We start from the raw sequence: 22,807 nt of genomic DNA, 5'->3' as shown, positions 1-22,807 counted from the left end.
CAAAAGGAAAGGGCACCGCTGTTCTCAGAGCACCATTTACGCAAGTAACACTTGGGTCCCCAGGCTGATCAGAGGGATGGTTAACTCGAAGGAGGAGAGGGAAGACAGAGGACTAGTGCAAACAACCTCTCACAAGTGATCAAGACAAAGAAAACTGAACTAGTCCAGGAGACATTTTTCAGGGTCTGGGACCCGGTAGTTGTAGAACAGAAGTGAGGAGGGAGGTCAGGATGATGTTAGATCGTATCAGGCAGTGACTCAAATGAGCTGGAGCACATCCACTTAGCACAGTTCCTGGGATGTAGCAAGTGCTTAATGAATATTAGTTGAGGAATTAAATTAATAAAGATGTCTTTCTTTCCTGTACAACTTGTATGGTGCGCGGCAATCTTGTTTAAATTCATAAGGACAAAGTGAACACAAAATATTTGTATTAACTCAGTCTGTGGGGTGGCTCTTATTTGTCACCCAACATCAGTGTAGACTTGAAACTTTCACTGAGTGCTAAAACTCACTTCCCCTACGTTCTTATCGTAAGGGAAATTATCTTGTATAGGTAAGAAGTTCTCTGGAAATGTGATCCAACGATTATTTAAATAGCACGCATACCTTATCATTCACCTACTATCCACCGATGGATCCAAATTTAGCTCCAATTTGCTGCTTCTTCCCAGCAGCTTTCAAAATCAGTCCGAAGAAGTTATCCATTTTCTTTTATAAACTAATAGGTTCCTTGTCTCAAGAGTTAAATAAAAAGTGTAATATATTAAATGTTTAACAGAAAAGATATGTTAGAAATGCTGCTTGATCTATATTTAAAATGAAAGCATAAAAACTACACCTTGGATGCAGTTATTGATCATTAGAAAAACGTTCTAAATTAAGAATATAGATCATGTCACCTTTTCCTAGATCTTATTCTGACTCAGAGTCTGAAGAAATTCTCCTACCATAGAATTCTCCATCTTTTAGATGATAGAACCATACACAGGAAAAACTGACAGCAGCAACAACTGGTTCTGCAGCAAAATCATAGGAAGCTTGATTAATATGAACTATCCAATTGATAACGGCTGACAAAATAAATGTATGGGCATTGTGATATCTCATGAGATTAACTCAGTAATATCCTCTCCGAGTAGATCTGTACCTTTTTTGATATTTGCAGTTTTACATGGTAATGAAATCTCAGTATAAAAATGAACCGAAAAACAGATTAGCTTTGAAAAACAGCAACTCCAGGACAGCAGACAGGCTGTCGGCAGCAGCCAGTGTCATTGCCCCATCGTTCCTCAGAAGAACCTCAGAACCATGCCAGTGAGAAAGCTGTTCCCTGACTCCTAATGGCCTCTGAGCCCCTCACATAGAACCCTGGGTGGCTGCCTAGGCTTGCAGCCTGGGTGGAGAGAGAGAGATCTTAGCAGAACGGGATCTGAAGAGTTTGATTCAGAAGCTTGCATCCCCACAGTGACTTACTGGTAAAGTTCTGAGGAATCACAATTCAAAAGGAGAACTTTTTGATTGATTAAATTTACAGGGATGACTGAGCTCAAAATGCATTTACTAAATAAGTTTGGAAATTAGGAATGAGGCATTTAAATTGTGCCAGGATGAAAAGCCTTTGCATTTGACAAGTGAGAGTGGATATTTATTTTTTAGTATCTTGAACTCACTAGTATAGATATACAAATGCTCTGGCAATGTTTTAATAGTTAAAATTCACTTAACACCTATACCTCAAAAGTACTGTGTATAATTTACCTGTCAAAAACAAATTTCCCCCAAATCTAGTCTTCATTCTTCTAGAGGAGAGAATAGAAACACCAGGGGTGCTTCCTCCTGGGGTGGGGTATGGGCTGGGGAACACCATGGCAAAAGCAAAAAAAATAGGTATCAAAATTTCTGCTTAATAATTCTTATGGTAAATATTTTTCCTATTAAAATATTATTCAAAATCACACTAATAACACTACCGCAGTCCACCAATTCACCCAACTAGATAATTATGCTATTGCAGTGTTTAATTTTTTTAGCGATGAGCAATGATAGTATTACATTCTGTACATAGCTATTCTAACACATACATGTCATTTCATCACCCTTATACTGCCAATAATGCAAGACCAAGCCCCCTACCCCTCATCCTTCAGTTTCCTATTACCTTAGGCAACCCAACAGAGGTGATATTATTTCAGGACATATCTGAAAATAACTTCTTTAAAAAAAATATCTTTTATATAACCAACCACCTGCATGGCAGGAAAATCACAGGAAGCAAATAACCATCCCTGCATGAGTCACTGTTGCCAGCAATCTCACAAGGTAATGAAACAAATTCCACACTTTGCTGGTAGTCTGTAACTGGAGGGTAAAAACCAAAGGGTTTTGATCATCCTGAAAGCGAAGCCTAGAACAATTCCTGGATTTAAACAAAGAAGAAAGGCAGAGTTTCCCGAGTTCATTGTTCTCAGCTATTTAATTGTCCTCCTGATTCAATGTTCATCTAAGTGCGTAAAACACTACTGGACTTCTAGAGACCAAACTGAGCTCAAATGAAGAAAAGCATGGCCAAGGAGAGAAAGTCTATAATCAGGGCTGCAGGAAGCTGCAACCCAGAAATTTGAATTTTGAGTTCTGACAAACAAGTTCTTTCAAAGGCATACAGAAGTCTCCTGATAATTCTTTCACTGAGTAAATCAGAGTTCTGTTCAACTGCTGGGATCTTGGAAAATTCAAACCCTGTCTACATAGACGGTAATCAGGCTGCAGCACCTTGAAATACCAAGCAGTATACATAATTCTAGTGAGATTATGAATGGGATAAGAAATCTCTTCCCCCGATGGGCTGGGTAGACCAGGATACATCCAGACATAAACAAGTAGCCTAGTCAGTGCTTACATTCTGTTTTCCCAAAGCCAAATCCAATGAGAGAATTGGTAGAATGAGTTTTCTCTCTTGAAGTCAAGTTTAAGCATTTCAGACAAGAGTCAATAAAAATTTTTAATCTAGTTTTTGTCAGCAAAGCCATAGAAATCAGCACAAGCCCTGAAAAATTGAAGAGGCACTGTTTTTTATTGAATCCATAAATCTAAGAACTTAGCACTTAAAAGAAAAATGTTGTGTTTCTTTAAAAAAAAAAAAAAAAGAATTAGTGTAATAACAGACAGGGAAATTGAACCCAAGGGTCTAAGAGCCTTATTCAAATCCCAAAAGCAAGAAGTATTTGGGAAAATAATGTTGCCTAAATAAACTTGACTAAAATATCTGAATCCAAACCTAACAATTGAATGTATCTTGTTTCAACGGGTTTTGGTTTGGATTTTGGTTCCCTTATATGTGTTCTAAAACCCCAGTGAGAGTCACAGCAAGAAGAAGGTGCTTTGAAATCCATTTATTTTTCAAGTGAAACCCTTAGAGACAGACTTGGAAATTTGGCAGGGAAGTTGGCAGAAAGGCACAAAGGGAGAGTTTGGAGGTGGCAGCATTCAGAATTCTCTCCTCACTAACAAGTATTTTGATCACTTTAATTTTTATTTATATAGAGTTGCCATCTAACTTCCAATTACAAACCAAGAAGAATATGTATCAATATATAGTTCTTCCTGTTCTATAAACCACAGCATCATGTGCCTTATTTTATTCCAGGAACAAGGTCTTGTTTGCTTCCCAGGAAAGCTACCTGAAGTGTGAAGTGGCAGAAAGCACATTGTGTTTTTAGTGGCGATTCAGGTTATAAAGTTTGTTCTGCCATCAACATCTATGTTCTTACAACTCCAAGTGTGGTCCACTGAGCATCAGCATTGAAACCACAGGCAAAATCTCAGGTTCCACTCAGACCCACTGAATCAGAATCTGCATTTTAACCAACTCCCCAGGTATTCATATGCACATTAAAGTGTGGGAGACATTGTTCTATATAACTTCAGCACACTAATCCCTTCTGTATTTCATTTCCCCTATTGGTAAAATGAAAAAGACTTAAGTAGCCACTAAGGTGCTGTGCACAATTTGATTTATAGCACAGGCAAGCTGGAAAACCCCCTTTCTTGGATCTCATTTTGAGTTCCTGTAGTTCTTCCAAGCAAACACCATCTACATACGGAGACTGAGATTTAATGAGCCTTTGCTGCCTCTAAGTTTACTTCTTTACTGAAGCTTTAAATCAAGCCAAATGTTTAGCTTTATCTTAGCCCCAAATAGAACACATTAAAGAGTAAAGGGGAAAGAGAACTAGGGGTCTAACATACCTTGAACCTTAATAAACACTTTAAACTTACATCCACTTTAATTCTGTGAAGTAGGATTCTATAAAATGTTACAGATGAGAAAACAATCTCAGAAACCTTAGATAACTTGTGCTGTGTCACAAAGTCAGATGACACAACCAGGATTTTAGCTGAAGTGTCTCTCATTCCAAATCCCCTGAAAAACAGAGTTGCATAGTAATGTGCAGACAAATTCAGTGATATCAACAGCTTTTACTATTTCTGGTTACCTGTGTAACTAAGTCACACTGAGGTCATCTAAATCCTAAATAACAAAAATGACACCAAAATTACACACCTGCTTTGCTTCACCTTCCTCCAAACCACCTACCCTAATGATACATTGGTAAGTCTAGATTTCGAACACAGTTTTAATATGCAATTGGATCACTCTTTTTCTGAGTGGATTAATGGATTAAATACTTGGTATATTTAATCCATTGACATTTATTTTGATTACTGATTTATTTAGACTCATTTATACTATATTATTTTGTGTTTTCTTTTTTCCGTATTTTATCTTTTGTCCCTTTCTTTTCCAGCCTATTGTTTGATAACATTTATTTGCTCTCACTCCCTCTTTTCCTCTCTGCCAGTTTAGAATTATAGCTTGTATTTCTATTCTTTTAGCGTCAATATTAAAATTTTTAACAATCCTACTTAATTTCATATTTTTCTAACAAAGCCTAAAATTTTCACTATTTCTCTTACTCCTAAAATATCTTAGCACGTTTTACCCTCCAAACACCAGCCCTCCCTTTTTCTAGGGTATTATAATTTCCATTAGTTCTAAGATAATTGGCAGCTCAGAATCACTGTTCTTGGAGTTAAAACCGATCAAGCATCAAAGTTAGTATATGGCTTGAGCCATATCCAGCTGTCTTTGCTTCCTCCTACCATGCTACTGAGTAGTACACTATGGGCTACAGCCCCTGAGAATGATTTTGAATTTTTTTCTTACTTCAGCTCCTGACTAGAGTATGGAAAGCTTAGGTCCTGTTTCCCCATAGAAATGGAGCCCTCAGCTGCCTCTGTGTTTTCATCCTGTAATGTAGTAGATCTCCAGCTTCAGCCTCCCTAATTGCAATTTTTAAAAAAATTTTTGGTCCATAAGAGATGTTTATGTTCCAGAACAATGACTCTATAAATATTATTTATATTATTATATTTATATTATTTATAGATATTATTGCCATATGTTTATAGTTGGGAGGAGACAGTTTTATACATAAACTTACAGCCCCATTTTGATCAGAATACTACCTCTCTAGGAATCTGAGTTTTTATCCCAAGGAATGAAGTGGAACCACAATTAGAATCCATTGAGAATTAATTCATTTTTTATGTGATCAATCATATTTAAACAAAAAATTGTTTTTCAGAAATCTTGCAAATCAAAGCCACAGAGCATTAATAGTCATTGCTAACAAAAATGCCCCCCAAGAAATAATTTATGATGAGTTTGAGACAAGCTGGACTGACTTTAAGTCAAATGATGAGGATAGCAAAGCTGATTGTCTTCTCCAACTAGCCTGTTCTGCCACTTTTCTTCACCTATCACCTCATGTCCACCACTTCCCCCAGCTCACATGTCCCAAGTGATCATCTCCTCTTTGTCTCTTCCCCTTTGGAAAACTCGAAAGGATTTAAAATCGGTAATTTGAAATTCTCAACTTATTAATAGGGTATATTCTAATGAGTGAATTTCAGACATTGTATTAACTTATTTGAATAGTGAACTTTTTGTAGCTAATAAGAAATAAAAGATTTTGTTTTGTCACCTACAAATTGGCACTTGTCGTTGGCACTTGCCATGTACCTGTACAGGATTAAATCATGAGCCGCTGTAGCTGCTGACCTTCAACACCCCCTGAAAGGAGTTCAGGGTGGAGATCAGGAATGAGGCACTCTTTGCTCTGGGAAAAACTGGCAGAACAAGTCTTCAGGTAGTTACATATTTTCAGGAGAGGATTTTATGAGCCCAATTCTTGCATCTCCTCGTATCTAGAAAAGCACTAAAATCCTTCATGGTGACATCTGTTCCTCATGACTAGCAGTAACTTTTACAAGATTAACAGAAACCTTCTGCAAAAAATATGTGCTCGATTGCATGTACTCCCCCTTCTCCAAAATCACATATATACTGACCTTCCCCCCTACCTCTTTGAAGCAGTTTCTCAGAGCTATCTGAAATACTGTCTCCCAGGCTATAGTCCTCATTTTGCCCCAAATAAAACTTAACTCACAACTGTCACATTGTGCTTTTATTTTCAGTTGACATTTTCCTGTTAAGGAGTTTGTTAGTAAGCAAGCTAAGTTGTTATTTGTTCATTTGGAGCAGAAAGGCCTTAATTTCACATTAAGCCAATTTATTGGGCAAGCCATGAAAACACAACAGAGTTGAGAGAAGACCAGAAAGCATAGACTATGATCTGTGAGCCCCAAATCAGGAGTTAGAAAATTATGCCTGCAGGCCAAACCCAGCCCAATGCCTGATTTTGTAGATAAAATTTAATTGGACCACTTACATACAGTCTATGGCTGTTTTCACAGGAGCAGAGTTGAGAATTTTCTACAGAGACTGTATGGCCTGCAAAGCTGAAAATAATTAGTATAGGGCCCTTTATAGAAAAAGTTTGCTGACCCCTGCCCTAGATGGTCTCCCTACTTTCTTGAAGAAAAATTAATAAGTGCCTGGCCAACAAAGGGAGGTCTGAGAATCTTTCATAATAGAAAAACTTAGGTCCATGATGTTACACTAGCTTCTGAAAGAGATGGGTCTCCCCTGCCCTAATTCTGGTCTCCCAGTCATCCCTCTATATGTGTGCACACCCACTTCCCTGTCAAACTCTTTTTCTTCTTCTAGGTCAGCCCCTCTTTCCCTCTATACCAAAATCTTAGTGCCCAGTTGCATACGTTATATCATCCTTTCATTTTCCCAACATTTAATCATGCTTTGCCATAACCTTTTCCATCTGCCATAACCCTTTGCTCCATGTGTAACCAGCCAGTCTCCCTCTGATATGTCTTGTACATCCTATATTTTTCTAGTTTCACAGCATTTTAGATTCACTCATTCATCCAGTCTTTCAAACAAAACAACACATTCTTGCAGCACCTACTGTGTGTACTGTGGATACTGCAAAACACAGGGAGACGAAGGAGCACATGGTCCAGAAAGAGAAGCAAACAGATAAACCAAGCACATGCAACAAACTGTTACAATTGAGTTTCACTGGGGACAAAAAAGAATATGGAATCAATTCTACCTTGGAGGAAATGAGGAAATCTGTGAGGCACAAAATCTGTGAGGAGGTTTCTTTTTGTTAATAAAAAATATTACTGTGTATGTCCTAAAAGCCCCAAGAAAGCTAAGATTTTTATGAATTTGGTGTATTAAAATTCCTTAAAAAATTAAAAGTTATTTTAAGAGAAGAATGTATCACAAATATGCTTTTCTCAAATGCTTTAAAGTAGTTATAAAAGACAAGTGAGGCAACACAAAGTTAATATAAATAGAACATGATTGATCTCCTGCCCTTAGGAATTCATTAAGTCTCCCTGATTGAATTTGAATAAATCAGAATATATAGTTACCTTCAGTGGAGTTGGTGCTGGAGTACAGGCTCCAAGAGCAACTGACAAAGGATTCTTCAGATAAAAAAAAAAAATCCCTAAAAGAAACAATGGGTCAAATAGAGAGGCAAGTAGTTGTATAGGAAATTTATATTGGTTTCTGATAACAAAGAGAAAAAGGAGGAGGAAGTAAGCAAGAGGAGGGAGGGAGAAATATCCTCCCCACTGATTTGGAAACTCTGCTGGAAGATCAGAATTTCTAAACATCAGTTCTCAGTTTGACAAGACACAGTCAAACTGTCTTGATTTGGAAATTGATCAAGGCAACCAGACTAGACCATTTCCAATGTGTTCTGTCCAATGGGACAGGAGCCAAAGCTTCCCAGCCACTTGTTCCTCTGGAGAAAGGTTGGCTTTCTCCTTGCAGGCTGCTCTAGTGGAGAATGGGTGATAAAATCTAGTTACAACACAGTTTAAAAAAAAAAAAAAGGATTAAAGCTGAGATTTGAAGAATGGGCTACTTTGAAAGAACGTAAATTCCAATCGCAGAAAGTTTTTGAGTGAGACAAACTGTTCGGAATGTTGTATCATCCCTCCACCCCAACCCCCCGATGGGTGTCCGACCCTTGTATCTATAGGAAGGTTGAACTACTTAACCTTTTGTGGTTATTGTAACTCTGCGGTTTTATCCAGTGGTTGCATTTTATGAGTCTATGAAAGCCTGTAAGCCAGAATCTAGTGCAGAAAAGGTATTCAGAGTGGGTCTATACAAAGAATAAGTGGAGTAATATGGATGAAGAGACAGTAGGAAGGGAGAAATAAGGAAGGGGAAGAAAGGACCCAGTTTGTCATTTCAAGGCAGTCAAACAGATCTGCCTTGAATGGATATGAATTCACTAGTATGTAACTTTGAGGAAAATTACTTAACCTCCCTGAGTCTTGATTTCTCATTTGTAAGATTGGGATAATACCAGTCTCACTGGGCTGATTTGAGGAATAAGTGACTTGCATGTAAAGTGTATAGCATACTTCATAGTAGATAGTAAGAATTCTATAGGTACCATTTCACTTCTTGACAATCTTGTTGTCATTCCTGTTATCCATATCAAAATGTGGTATTTGAAAGAATTCTAGAAATATAAAGGTATGGTAAACTGAATTCCATCCACCAGCATGAAGACTATGAGGACACCGCTAAGTAGAAGTCAATGTAGAGGTGCAGACATCTAAGGAATTTTATTTTTCTGCAGTTAACTTTTATACTAAGAGCCTACATGGCCTCTTTCATATTTTCTTATTTTAGCCACTGAGAGTTCTGGGATTTTAAGGTGACATAGATGAAGGGAAGCCTGTGATTTCTTTTGTTATTATTGGTATCTCTTCAGTCTGTTGGCAACTAAGGAAAGCAGTAAGTCACAGTTCAGAGATGCCTGTGTGGGAAGATTTAAACCATATCAATTTCAAAGTGTGTCTATAGCAAGAAAATATTGCTTCTTTTAAAAAGACTAATGTAAATCAGATTAAGTGATTTAAATAGAAATAAACCTGTAAAGGTTACTACAGTGCTCATAAGCTTTTATAGCTGTTAGACAAAGAGGGTATATCTTTTATATTTTTAAAGGAGGCTTACAGAGCCAGCATTTATTAAGGTAAAGAACAGTAACCTAATGAAAAACCAAAAACCAAAAACACCCACGATCCTGGATGTTTCTTAGTTCCTGGAACGCTTTCACTAGTTCTCTGCTTTTGTCAACAGTCAACAAGGAAAACACAATTTTCTCAAAGATGTTTTAAACATCTGAATTGAAATGAATATGGGCATTTATCCACTGGACACCCTCGCTCATTGGTTAAGGGCTGCCCCCTAGGCCGTCAGCTACTCCCCCACTTCAAGGCTGACAGGCTCTGCAGAGTGCCGTTGAGGTGGAAGGGAGGTTGCCGGCACAAGGAGGGTCTGGGTTCCCGTGCAACTGTCCGTCACAGCCATGGCTGAAATCAGAGGTGGCCCAAGGGAATGTGACACTGGGCACAAAAGGCGTTGGCTACAGTGCCCTCTGTGGTAGGGTGACAGGGTTTCAGGAACAAAGCTTTCTGCACTGAGGACATGCTGTACGTATGTCCAGGTGGAAAGCACTGGATGCAGGCCACCCCCATGGAACGTGACCTACCACGTCTTGTGTAGCTTGTGGGGGGAGGGGAACAGAAGGGGAGGTGTGCTCGCCCAGCAACTGGAATGCTAGAACCAAAGCCAACCGTATGGAGACCTTGCCTCTGTGCACTTCCTTTGTGCGCTCTCTCCTCCTTAAATTTACCTAGCAAAATCCTACACCCCTCAAAATATTGCTCAAATCCCTCTTTCTAGACTGCTTCTAATCACTAAGATTTTCTTTGGCTCTTTGAGACCATATGTTTGTTCTAGGCTGTTGAAGGACACAGGGAACAAAAAATATCCACCTAACTGGGAAGACATCTTTAGACTGAAAAATGAGGCAGACAGCTCCATATAATCAATAGATCGGTTTATTATAGGGTAACATACTCGATGGCGTGAACAACAATCCAAAAGCATTAACAGCTACACTCCAGACTGGCCAGGCGCCATTGGGACAGTTTTATAGTTAACCTAGGGTATGAAGGTAGGTGCTTGGAAACAGGATGTGCATTTCAACGTCAAGATTTATGAATGGGTAACTAGTGTCACAGGCCCCGGGAATATGTCAGGGAAGATTGTCATCATCGTTTGGGGACTAACAGAGCATAGAGCCCCCGTGGTCCTAATGATTATTAAACAATACTAACTACAAAGTCCTTGACAGCAGAGAAGTGGTTCACTGCACAGTACTGTCCTGGATAAGGTCAGCAGAAGAACAGGAGGAACTATACAGGCCCAAGATGGCATCAGTTATGCTAACAGCCATGCACAGGCATATTTCTGGAACACTCAGATCAAGCCTGTACCTTCTTCTTCCCCAGTTTGAGTTAAAGTCTGTCCCTCTTCCTGGCATTCTTTCTGTTCATATCCATGTTCAAAGTCTTCCTTGTTTTAGTCTATGTCAACACATCTCTCTTCTAAAACCCTTTCTTGATTTCTCCACCTAGGTACAATCTCCTGTTTCATGGCACTTCTCACTTTCTATCTTATAGCTATTTATGTGCCTGTTTCATCTCCTCTCTCAGATAGTAAATCCTCAACAGAAGGATCCAAATCCCATTGTTTCTGTATACCTCATGTCATTTAGCATATGGCACGGCTTATAGCAGATAGTCAATAAATATTTATTGACTGAGTAGAGATTGAATTATAAGCTCTTTGCAGATAGAAGTTGTGGAAACTTTTGTGTGTGTCTCAACATTGCCACGTGTCTCATGCTGCTTGAGGTAGAGATTTTTGTGTGCTTCCCAAACCCCATTTCCTCTCCCTCCTGGCACACATCTAGTCTATATGTCTAGCCTTTCTTGCAGTTAGGTAGGGCAATGTGACTGAGTTTTGCTGGTAGATGGGAATGCAAGTGATGCGTGCCACACCTAGGCTGGTTCCCAAGCCTCCAGCAGAGTCCTCTGTGCTGTCACTTTTCCCTTCATGTAGAAGGTCCATGAGAAGATGCCACTACCCCAGTGGATGTGGAAGCCACATCCAGATGGAACAAGCATAGGCCCTGAAAGACTGTAGACAACAGACTTCCCTCATCTCTTCTCTGACACACATTAGACTGGAACATGAGTGAAGACTAAACCTTTAATAGGCCACTGAGATTTGTGGTTATTTATTATGGCACTCAGCCTACCCTGACCAATACAGACACTTAATGGATATTTTTAACTGATTTTATTAACTCTAGTTGGAAGTAGTAATGCCATATTTCTTTGAATTTAGGACACCATCAAAAGTAAGACACCTCATTATTTTATGTTCCATTAAGAAAGAATGAATGCTGCCAATCAAGCTATGACAACCCGTTCCAATTTCAGGAGTTAAATTGTGCAAGATGGTGAATCTTAGAATCAATGAAATACCGTAACAATAACTCATGTGTAAAATCATTCTACAATTTATGAAATGCTTTAGTGAATTATCCAACCCAGTTTTGCAACATGAATTCACTGGTCACTTTTTTATTTTTGTTTAACATTACGCTTGGTCCTGAGTATAAGACATATACCTTCATGGGGTGAATAGTAAGAGATACTCATAGTTAAAAATAATTAAAGTTCAGTTCAGTAAGCATAAGAATTGCTAATACATACGGTACACACTGTGTACTAGATGCTGTGAATTACACATATTTCAGGCTTATGTCAATCCCTTAGGATCAGTAGTATTTTGCCTATTTTACTGCTGTGCTGCCCAGTAAGTACACTAACAGAGGTCAGTCTACACAGTCCAGAAACAGCATTGTAAAGGGCGTGACTAAGTGTGTGATTGGGGTGGGCTGGGCCAAGGGATACAACACAAGGGTCAAGGGCCATGTTACAGAGAAGACAAGGCTTTAACTATGCCTTGAAACTGAAAAGTGTCCACAGGGGCATGGCAAACATTCCAGGTTGAGGGAAAGCATGTGCAGAGAGCAAAGAGGTAAGGAATGTTTGCAAAATGCTGGTGTACACGTTTTGAGGGGATGGGAGGTAAAGTAAGATGAGTTTGGAAAGAATGTGGTGGACAGTTCACAAAGAGTTTCATGTGTGAGATTAAAGTGTTTGGACCAGTTCATTGGGACGATAGGAATTTCAGAGAGATTTTAGGGAGGAGCGGATGTGGGTCTGGATATTACCCAAATAAGGTCAAAATGGCAACTTAAAAAATTAATCCTTAAAATTATCCACATTTATAGGCATTCAGTTCAAATTAGCAAAGAAATATGATCCTTTGTGTCTCAGTATCAGTCGACCAACAAGAATAAAAGATAAATAGGGAGATCCATTAAGATGGCAAAAACATCAAGAACATTTGTTACTGGAATTCATTTGAATTGATTTCATATTACACATGCATAAAAAGATAATTTTCTATTCCTTTTGCAGTTTTGTGAGTTATTACCTTAAGAAGACTTTATGGCAATCATTCACAAATCCATTCAGTTCACTTATTACCTCTGGAATATTTTCTTTTAAAAATATTTCTAGGAGCGATTTTAACCAGACCAAGTTCCAAGCTGTAAAATGTGGCTATTTTACATACACAGTAAGTACTTTTTCTGAAAATTTTGTGTTATAAATTCATAATTCACAGTGGGCTACCCCTGTTAATATGCACTCACGGCTGCATGCAGCCCTAGGAACCATTATTATATTAAGAATAATGTAAAGACACTTAAACTTATTCTGTATCATCACGTTTATTACTGCATGTGTGTCATTATGAATAGCAGTCACAGCACACAGCATAATGGTATGTTAAAGACGACGTTGTGGTGTAAACTAAATGCACATTAAGAATACACAAAACTCTGCTGAATTTTAATCATCCTTATTCATAGGACAGAGAGCTCTAATGATCCTCAAAATGCATATGATTTAAATAAGCCATCTTCATTCCATTCCATTTAAACCCTTGGTGTGAGTTAATCAGCTTGGGTGGATGCATTCCTAGCGATGAAAGTGAAGAAAGCTTGGCTCACATGTAGAGAAATGTGTGGTACGTAGTGAAAAAACAAAGTGAGTCATCTCTACTCCACCTCACTAAAGACACCCTACTCACTTCCAGGCCTGATCATAAAGTTGTATGAATTTAGAAGAAACTCACTGATTGAATCTCCCCTTCTGAAAGCTCATCTCCAAAGGACTTGCATATAAAAGAATTACAACTAAATAAGAATGTTGCCAAAGTTACTCTCAAAGTGCAAAGGTGAGATCTTTATGGTTATTCTGATATTTAATTTAAGATATAACATTAGCGAAAACCATAACTAACAAAATCCTATCAGTCGAACTCATCTCAGTCATTTCAGTACCTTTATTTCCTCTGATATGGTCAGTGTAGCATTGCAGAGGAAAATACCAGGCCTATTACCAGGAATTGCATGATTACTCCCAAATTTCTTCCAAATCTGGTTACAAGAATATGAATTTCCAATGAGTAGATACGAGGTCTTATGTTCTGATAAAGTGGAACACACACGTGATCTTTCTGTTTTTCATATTTAAAACACTTGCTCTTGGTGATTTGCTTTCAGAGGAGTGAGACAGTACATGACCAATGTTAATATGGACGCGATATTAAATCCTTTACAGGCCTCCAACCAGTCAGAGTAGACTGCTGTGGCTATGGTTTTGTCTGCTGCTTCTGATATATATCCACTTTCCTTTGGGAACCATTGCTTCCTGGTCCCCCTTGGGGTTGTTAATCCCAGTGTCCTGCCCTCACCTGGTCAATGGTGAGTCCAAACCTTGCCAAAGTAGCCTGGCATCGGGGCCTAGTCATTAATGAAGGGATAGAAATCTGACCCAAGCAGGGCAGAAAGTCTTCTCCAAGGGTTCTGGAGCTAATGGGAAAGACTATTATCTACTGGAAATGCTGAAGTAGTCAAATGTTTCCAGCTACATAACCAGTATGAGGTTTCCAGTTGCCAATTCACTCACCTTGTGCAGAGGCCTAAATACTAAAATAACACCAAATAGAATGCAAGTGAAAGAGTCACACCAGCATCATTTGAGCTCCTGGCCACTGCCTTGAATGAGGTCAGCTGCACCTCTGGACTTCTCATGGAAGTGAACTCATGAAGATTTCTTTATCCTTAAGTTATTTTGAGCTGGGTTCCTATAAGTTGAAAGAGAGCAAGAATCCTAAACACAGATGGCTTTTTTCAGTCATTCAGCATCTACTCACCATTTTTCCAATAAGCTCAAATTCCCCTGGAGCATCCTGTTTCCAACTCTTAGTCCTGGTGCTTCAGGTGGGCCTCCACCTTCAGCTAGAAGCATGACCAACTAGAGCATCAAATTCCCGTGAACCACAGTGATTGGTTCAAGAATGGGAATATGCTCCAATCTGAGCCAATGAGGCAGAATGAGAATTTTATAAAATCTTTTTTTCCACTGGATTTGAACATTGGAGAAACCAAGTATTGAGTTGACAGAGATTACCATGCTGGGCCTAATTGTGAAGCCAGTAAACCAGAAAGTAGAGTAGAGAAATGGAGAGAGAGAGAAAGTACTAATATATCATTTGCAATGCTAAGACCCTAGATCTACCTGTATCAGAAGCTGTAGCTACTTCTCAATTTTTAATCAATTATTTTTCTTTTTTAGTTAAATCAGCTTGAAGTTTTGTTTTCAGTTTTGTTTTGTTTTTAATTTTGATCACTTGTAATTGATCATCGATCATTCTAATGCACTAACAATTATTTAATAAGTAGGTTACATAGTTTGTATAATGTATATAGATTTCTCTTGATTTTTATCTCTTCATTTCTGGAATGAAATGGTTCTGTGGCCTTTTCTCTACTCTGAGATACCTGGGAATATGACCCTGCAAATCCTCCTGTAACAATAATGGAAGAAATTTTAGGAGTATGCCTGTACCAGATCCAAGATAAACAAGAATCTGGCCAAGAACTATGTACTAGACCAAGAACCTATACCTTATTGTCAAGATTATTTATCAAATAATGAATAACTTTTATTGGTGAGAATCAGCTGCACTAAAGAATAAAAGTTAGAATTATAGTTCTGAGACGGTCTAAGTAACTAGCTAGTCATGAAAGCTGAAAGGACCCAGAGGTTTCCCTAGGCTGAGGTTGTCTACATCTACTCACTTTCATTTCATTCCAGGTGCAGAGTGAGAGGGACCTCAAAGTGTGCCTGGGAGTCATGGCACCTTTGCTCTGCTGATCTTATATCCTGTAGCCTTTCCTAAAGCTAAACAATGCTGGGTGAAGCCAACAGTGTCTTCCTAGTTTGTCAATCCAAACCCAAGATCAATGCTGCTGTAAAGTAGACAGGGCATGGCAATTACAGAACAGAATTGCCTCCTATGCTGGGAGGCTAATAAACATAATTATGACAGGAATGATCTATCTTTGAAAATATGTCATAGATTTTAAGGAAAGAAATTAAGTAAAATTTATGTATATAACTTGCAACCAACCCATAATTCTGTTGATTATTCCAAACATTCTCTTTTCCATAATGCTCTCCTTCACATAGTCTTCCTTATCAAATAATACTTTCGGTGGAATTTTATCTTACTCAAAAGTCTCAACTTCCATATTTTTTCCTCTGCCTCTTAAATTTATAACTCCAGCCCAAGATTCCTTCTGAACCCCAGATATGTGTTTCCACTGTACCTCTCCACCTGGATGTCCTTGTCAGCATCTAACTCAGCTCCTAAAGCAATGTAGTATAACAATGGCAAAAGATGCAGTATTCCAATTCAAGCAAACCTAGATATAAATCTTGCCCCCACCATTCAATAGCTGTGTGAACTTAACAAATAATTTAACCTCTCTGGGCCTTGTTTTGTGGTCTATAAAATGGAGATAAAAATACCTATCTCACAGTATTGTTGCAAGTGTTGAAATGAGTACTATCAATACTAGAGCAAATGTTTATTTTCTACTCCTCTTATTTCCATAGATGTGAATAATTCCAATGCCTCTTCCAAGAATGAAAAAGAAAACCAAGGACCACTTCCTTCATCTCTCCACCCTTTACTCATTTCTCCCCAAAAGAGGAGAAGCACTCTGTTGAATTCAGAAGGACTTGAAGCTGCTCAGGTTAGTGCCTTCTAAGTTCTTTCTCCTTCAGAAGTGCCTGCCTTTTAGAAGGGTTTGTTCTTGATCTGCTCCCAGCTCTGTGATAAATGCCTACAATTGTCCAGTTTCACTAGTGGATAAATCTGTTTGATTCAGGTGAAAAATTGGGCAGGCCCACCTGGCCAGAAACTTTGATCTGCATGTGACTAACTCCTGTGTCCTATTCTTCAGTGGTTTCCAAATTTGGGAGAGAAATAAGAATATTATTTCTTGACCCCCTAAACTCCAATAGTCATGGAAAGTGCCCAGCACATGCTAGCACACACTAGGAGCTCAAAAATTGTCAAGGTCCTTTCTCCATAAGCACCTGCTGCTGCCCATGTTCCCTAATTCAGATCCTCAAGCAAGAGACTTGGTTGACTTCCTAATCTTCTTCCTCTCCTTTGTTTCCATATCTAACTGTTCACCAAGTGGGTCGGTTCCACTGTACTGATTTGTCTTGAATCTATCCTGTTCCCTCTAACCTCACTTCCATTGTCTTGGTTCATAAACTAGTCACTTCAGTCCTGAATTAGGTCAACAAATGGGGAGCTGAAATTGCTGTCTGCTTTCTGTCTCCCCTCCTGCCAATGCATCCTTCATACTGCAATGAGAGTGATCTAACATATGATACAAGCTATATCCCTTTTCCAAAGAGCTAAGTCTGTTCCAATTTTTCTTTTTAGTCTCATGTTCTATTATTTCCCATCATCTCAATACGCACGTATACCCTATACTGTTCACATGCATACAACCCATGTTGGGATACTTGCCCCAGTTTATCACTGCCCATGACCATGAGGGAAATTCAGGGTAATTCTGGGGATTGCTCATGTCAACCTAAATAAAGGAGTAAACTGAGGCAAGCTTGATTTGCCAGAAACTGAGTTTATTTGGGAATAGCAGAGGACTTGCAGTTTGGAAACACATGCTGTAGCAAGCTATAGGTGAGTCCCTTGATGGTGTGAAGTGGGCTGTATTTATGCACACAGAGTGAAAAAGAGGAGGGGGTCCAACCAGAGTCCAAGCAGTAAGCTCATTGGCTTGGGGATGGGAAGAGAATATTGGCTGATGTTCATTGGTCAGGAGATAAGTCTCAGTCTTTTGTAAAGCAGGCAGTTACAGGAAATCAGTTTCTTAGTTCTTAAGTTCTGTTCTTTTGAGAGTACATGTGTGAGATTCTCCATTTCATATCCTCCAGTTCCATTTTAGACTGAAATTCTTTTACATTCAGCAGAACTACCCTAAGTTATATTCTCCAACTTGGCATATATCAGTAAAAAACATTATATTCAGTTGTCCATCTGCTGCTCCATTGTCTTATTTGACAATTTGTTCCAAACCCAAGGTAGAGAAGAGAGATGCTATGATTAGCCACTTTTCCAAACACTCCAAAACTCCTGTGCCCAAAATATGTACCTGTCTTCTACCTTTGATATTCTCTGTCTTACCTTCAAAACCTAGTCCAAATAGCTCTGCCTCTGGAAAGCCTGTCCTGACAATCAAAGGTATTCAAGTTTAGGAGTGCTAATTACAGATCTTTCTTCCTTTGGGTTCAAATCAATAGATAATAGACACATGAGTCAAAATAGGGATCAAAGTAGCCATGTTATTAATGGTAAAACTGGACTGGGGAATTCAACAGAGCCTCATATAACCACCCGCTGCACAAACACACTCAAGCATATACACCAGTCACCAGTGAAAAGATAGAGAAGAGTCAGCTCCCTCACCCTTGCCCAGAGCCCCATCCATTGAGGAATTAACCTTACAAAAACTGGAAACAAAGCCTGTTGCTTCCAAAGATAACAGTCCTAGAAATCAAGCATCTGGATCACATATAAACAAAAACACATTTATCAATGCCCCATAAAAATATGATACCCAGTGAATGTCAGGGTCTTACCATTTCACCAATTAGTTAGTTCAGTTAAGGGGGTGGAGAAGGAAGAATCTACTTCCCCACAACTTCTTCAAGTTCAATGTTAGAGGACATTCCTTCCTGTATGGGTAAAGATGGAAATTAGGGAGAGAAGAGTTATCTAATATCCCTGTGATATTGTGATTTATAATAAGAAATCTATTATTTGGTCCTTGTTTCCATTCCTGGCTCAGAGTTCTAAAACTTTGGAATTTCCTGAAGGAGAACTGAAAAGGTGCCTTTTATGTTAATGAAGTGACTTTTGGAAAGCCCCTAGTTAACCTAGGGAATGGGGGCTTGTTGCCAGGGGAACAAACCTTGTGATTAGAGGGTTGGAACTTTCAGTCCCACCCCTGACCTCCAGGGAGGGGAGGGGCTGGGGATTCAGTTCTGTCACCAATGGCCAATGATTTAATCAATCATGTCTATGTCATGAAGCCTCCATAAAACCCCAAAGGACAGTGTTCAAAGAGCTTCTGGGTTGGTGAACATTCAGGAAGAGTGGCACCCCCTTCCCACATACCTTGCCTCATGCAGGTCTTCCACCTGGTTGTTTCTGAGTTATATCCTGTTATAATCTGGTAAACATAAGTAAATATTTCTCTGAGTTCTCTAAGCCTCTCTAACAAATTAATCAAACTGAGGAGAGGGTCATGGGAACCAGTTGGTGGGTCTGAAGCAGGGGCAACAACCTGGACTTGCAATTGGCATCTGAAGGGGAGGTGGGGGAGGGCATTTTTGTAGGACTGAGCCCTTAACCTGTGGGATCTGGCATGAACTCCAGTTAGTATCAGAATTGAATTGAATCGTAGGATACCCAGCTGGTATGGGAGAATTGCTTGGTGGTGTGGAAAAAGCACACATTATAATTCCCCAATTTAATTTTCTTAACCCCCAACTCTCCTGAGCTCCCCAAGAAATTTATACATTCCTCTATTAATAGATGTATTTTGCTGTATATGTATATGTCTATGTATATTCCTAAAATATTGTTTGTTTAAATACAAGTATTTGTCTATGTTCCAATGCCTGGCACATGGAAGGTTCTCAATATATTTATTGGCTGAATGGATGAAGTGGAATCATAGACTCTGATAAATAGAAAAGGATCTGAGAAGTCATCTACCTCAATTTCACATCCAAAGCCAAGAATACTACATCTACTCACTGTTTCAGTACTTCTATGAACAGTAACTCAACTTTACAAGTTGTATCTAAACATAGAGAATATTAAAAAAATAACCTCTATGCACTCGAAAGGACACAACATCATTACTTTGGTATTCTTGTCAGAAAGGCATAAGTTTATTCTAAACATGAGAAAACATCATATGAACACAAACTTGAGAGACATTTTACAAAATAAACGATTAGTATTTTTCAAAAGTGTCAAAGTCATGAAAGACAAAGAAAGGTGAAAAAATGTCACAGACTGGAGGAGACTAAGGAGACACAACAACTAAATGCAATGTGGGATTTTGGAACAGAATAAGGACATTAATGGAAAAATGGATGAAGTTAAAATAAGGTATGAAGTATTAAATAAGGTATGGCATTTAGTTAATAGTATTAAACCATGACAATTTCCTGGCTTTGACAATTGGAGGATGGTTATTTAAGGTGTTAACATTAGGGAAAAGAGGTAAGGGATATACAGGTACTCTGGGTACCATCTCTGCAACTTTTCCATAAATCTAAAATGAATTCAGGGTTCAAGATGGTGGAGTAGAAGGATGTGCACTTACTCCCTCTTGTGACAGCACTGGAATCACAACTAACTGCTGAACAATCATCAACAGGAAGACACTGGAACCCACCAAAAAAATATCCCACATCCAAACACAAAGGAGAAGCCACAATGAGATGGTAGGAGGGGAACAATCACAATAAAGTCAAATCCCATAACCTCTGGGTGGGTGACTCACAAACTGGAGAACAGTTATACCACAGAAGTCTACCCACTGGAGTGAAGGTTCCAAGCCCCACATCAGGCTTCCCAACCTGGGCATCCAGCAACGGGAGAAGGAATTCCCAGGGAATCAGGCTTTGAAAGCTGGTGGGATTTGATTGCAGGACTTTGACAAGACTGAGGGAAACAGAGACTCCACTCTTGGAGGGCACACACAATGTTGTGTGTGCATCAGGACCCAGGGGAAGGAGCAGTGGCCCCATAGGAGACTGAACCAGACCTATCTGCTAGTGTTGGAGGGTCTTCTGCAGAGGCGAGGGCGTGGCTGTGGCTCACAGCAGGGACAAGGACACTGGCATCAGAAGTTCTGGGAAATACTCCTTGGCATGAGCCCTCCTGGAGTCTATCATTAGCCCCATCAGAGGAGCCTGTAGGCTCCACTGCTGGGTCGCCTCAGGCCAAACAACCAACAGGGAGGGAACTCAGACCCACCCATCAGCAGACAAGTGGATTAAAGTTTTACTTAGTTCTGCCCACCAGAACAACACCCAGCTCTACCCACCACCAGTCCCCCCCATCAGGAAGCTTGCACAAACCTCTTAGATAGCCTCATCCACCAGAGGGCAGACAGCAGAAGCATGAAGAACTACAGTCCCTCAGCCTGTGGGACGGAAACCTCATTCACAGAGAGATAGACAAAATGAAAAAGCAGAGGACTATGGACCAGATGAAGGAAGAAGATAAAACCCCAGAAAAACAACTAAATGAAGTAGAGATAGGCAACTTCCAGAAAAAGAATACAGAATATTGATAGTGAAGATGATCCAGGACCTCGGAAAACGAATGGAGGCAAAGATCGAGAAGATGCAAGAAAAGTTTAACAAAGACCTAGAAGAATTAAAGAACAAGCACCTAGAAGAATTAAAGAACAAACAGAGATGAACAATAATTGAAATGAAAAATACACTAGAAGGAATCAATAGCAGAATACCTGAGGCAGAAAAACAGATAAGTGACCTGGAAGACAGAATGGTGGAATTCACTGCCATGGAACAGAATAAAGAAAAAAGAATGAAAAGAAATGAAGACAGACTAAGAGACCTCTGGCACAACATTAAACGCACCAACATTCGCATCATGGGGTCCCAGAGGGAGAAGAGAGAGGGAAAGGACCCGAGAAAATATTTGAAGAGATTATAGTCGAAAACTTCCCTAACATGAGAAAGGAAATAGCCACCCAAGTCCAGGAAGTGCAGACAGTCCCAGGCAGGATAAACCCATGGAGAAACACACTGAGACACATAATAATCAAATTGACAAAAATTAAAGGCAAAGAAAAATTATTGAAAGCAACAAGTGAAAAATGACAAATAACATACAAGGGAACTCTCATAAGGTTAACAGCTGATTTCTCAGCAGAAACTCTACAAGCCAGAAGGAAGTGGCACATTATACATAAAGTAATGAAAAGGAAGAACCTACAACCAAGATTACTCTACCTGGCAAGGATCTCATTCAGATTCGATGGAGAAATCAAAAGCTTTACAGACAAGCAAAAGCTAAGAGAATTCAGCACCACCAAACCAGCTCTGCAACAACTGCTAAAGGAACTTCTCTAAGTGGGAAACACAAGAGAAGAAAAGGACCTACAAAAACAAACCCAAAACAATTAAGAAAATGGTAATAGGAACATACATATCAATAATTACCTTAAATGTGAATGGATTAAATGCGCCAGCCAAAAGACACAGGCTTGCTGAATGGATACAAAAACAAGACCCATATATATGCTGTCTACAAGAGACCCACTTCAGACCTAGGAACACATACAGACTGAAAGTGAGGGGGTGGAAAAAGGTATTCCATGCCAATGGAAGGCAAAAGAAAGCTGGAATAGCAATAGTCATATCAGATAAAATAGACGTTAAAATAAAGAATGTGACAAGAGACAAGGAAGGACACTACATAATGATCAAGGGATCAATCGAAGAAGAAGATTTAACAATTAGAAATATATATGCACCCAACGTAGGAGCACCTCAATACATAAGGCAAATGCTAACAGCTATAAAAGAGGAAATCAACAGTAACACAATAATAGTGGGGGACTTTAACACCTCACACCAATGGACAGATCATCCAGACAGAAAATTAATAAGGAAACACAAGCTTTAAATGACACAATAGACCAGTTAGATTTAAATGATATTTATAGGACATTCCATCCCAAAACAACAAATTACACTTTCTTCTCAAGTGCACAGGGAACATTCTCCAGGATAGATCACATCTTGGGTCACAAATCAAGCCTCAGTAAATTTAAGAAAATTGAAATCATATCAAGCATCTTTTCCAACAACAATGCTATGAGATTAGAAATAAATTACAAGGAAAAAAATGTAAAAA

The sequence above is a fragment of the Balaenoptera acutorostrata genome, chromosome 1, assembly GCF_949987535.1.
Source record: "Balaenoptera acutorostrata chromosome 1, mBalAcu1.1, whole genome shotgun sequence".
Classification (NCBI taxonomy): domain Eukaryota; kingdom Metazoa; phylum Chordata; class Mammalia; order Artiodactyla; family Balaenopteridae; genus Balaenoptera; species Balaenoptera acutorostrata.
This window is presented reverse-complemented; position numbering follows the sequence as displayed.